We start from the raw sequence: 1891 nt of genomic DNA, 5'->3' as shown, positions 1-1891 counted from the left end.
ATTAGTTCAATATATATAATTTTATTTTGGTCTATGATTTTAAAATTATATATGAATTTTGCAAGAAATATTAGGAAGATTAAGGAAATACTAGGAAGATTAATGAAAAAAAAAATTCTGACCAAATTTATGGGCACGCTTAAAAAGGGTGGCTATATCTTAATCTTGGGATCAACAAGCACGCTTAATAAGCATGGCCATAACTTGGCAACCGGCACGTTTTAAAAGCGTAGCCATATATACTCATCTGTTGGCACGCTTTTAAAGAGTACCCAAAGCATACATTCTGGGACGTTTTAAAAGCATGGCGATATGTGCACTTTTCGGTACGCTTTTAAGCGTACCTATAGGTTAAGACCTATGGCCACGCTTTTTAAGCGTGGCAAGAGATGAAAGCGTGCCAACAAGAAAAGCGTGCCGATAGATCCATAAAAGCGTGGCGATAGAGTAATTGGCACGCTGGCAGATGTGACCCTTTCAAAAGCGTGCCGATAGCTCAAAAAGCATGGCGAAAAGCTATCGGCACGCTTTTTTGCACTTTTCGGCACGCTTTTAAAGCGTGGCAGAAGGCTTATTTTCTTGTAGTGATTCATTGCCAATTGGCATTAATAATAAATGTTTTATGCATGCATGCTTTAATTATTAATTCACGATAATGCATGCATAAGGCATTAATGTATCACGTTATTAATGCCAAGGCTTCCTGGGTCATGGGCCACACTTTTAAAAGCATGGCCTAAGGTTCCAAAAGTGTGCTCAAACTTCAAAGTGTAACAAAAAATTCTTCTTTCCTTCTTTTGAGCTTAATTTGTGCTTTTTTGCTTATTTTTCTACTTATTTCCTTCAAAATTTATCAAATCAAAAGATCAAAGCAATATACTATTTAAGCACTAAAATACTTAATAATTAAGCATTAATTATTAATTTCTTGTATGAAAAAGCATAGAAAAATACAACATGATGTGCAGTCATAACAACACCAAGGTGAGAAGAATAGTAGTTGATGTTCATGGTTGGCTAGTTTTTTATGCATGCTACAATCACAAAAGAAATTCAAATGATTGATGCTTCTATCTAGCTCATTTTATGAAATCTTTTCTTTATATTCCTTCCTTGAAACAAGCTTTTAATTCTTTTTTTAGCTTCTCCTTATGGGTGCTTTGCCCTATGAGTTGATAATAAAGCTATGACTCTAAATGCTTTGTTTTTAAGTATTACCACTTGATACATAAGCACCACAAGCATTTAATTAGAGGACTTCTTTAAGCTCATTTTTTCCCTTTACTCTCTAATCATTGATCCTCAGAGCCTTGAGCTTTGAGGGAGTGCTTTTTGCACTTGAGCCTAGCCTTGACTCTAAGTGTTTTGTTTTCAAGCTTTTTGCCTGATACATAAACACCACAAGTACTTAACAATTGAATTGTCATTGGTACTCATAGCCTTCAACTTTCTCATTCTTTCCCTTTTTCTTTTCTTGCCTTAACTGCATTTGCTTTTTCAAGGTTTTCATGATTTCAAAAATTTCATAAAATGTCCTAAATGAAAACTTCAATTAAATAAAATCTAATGCAATTGAGCAATAATTAATCATACTAGCCCTCCAATACTTGTATGCACATGCTAAGTTCTTCTTTAATTCCTTGTTTGTTTATGATCATGATGCTTTATTGCTTTTGAACTCACAAAATTCAAGATGGTAGTCATAATGTCACAGTAAGATGTTACAAATCAGCAATCAAGCTATGCTTATTCATAACACACATGCATACAGAGAAGATAAAAGACAATCATGCAATTTAAAGTATTGGAAACTAATAAGAGAAAAAAAACTTTACCACCTTGTAGTTCATCTTCACTATTGTTGTCCTTTTCCTCCTATTCTTCCCCTTCC

This window comes from Arachis ipaensis, chromosome B01, assembly GCF_000816755.2.
Source record: "Arachis ipaensis cultivar K30076 chromosome B01, Araip1.1, whole genome shotgun sequence".
Lineage (NCBI taxonomy): Eukaryota > Viridiplantae > Streptophyta > Magnoliopsida > Fabales > Fabaceae > Arachis > Arachis ipaensis.
Note: the sequence above shows the minus strand (reverse complement) of the source record.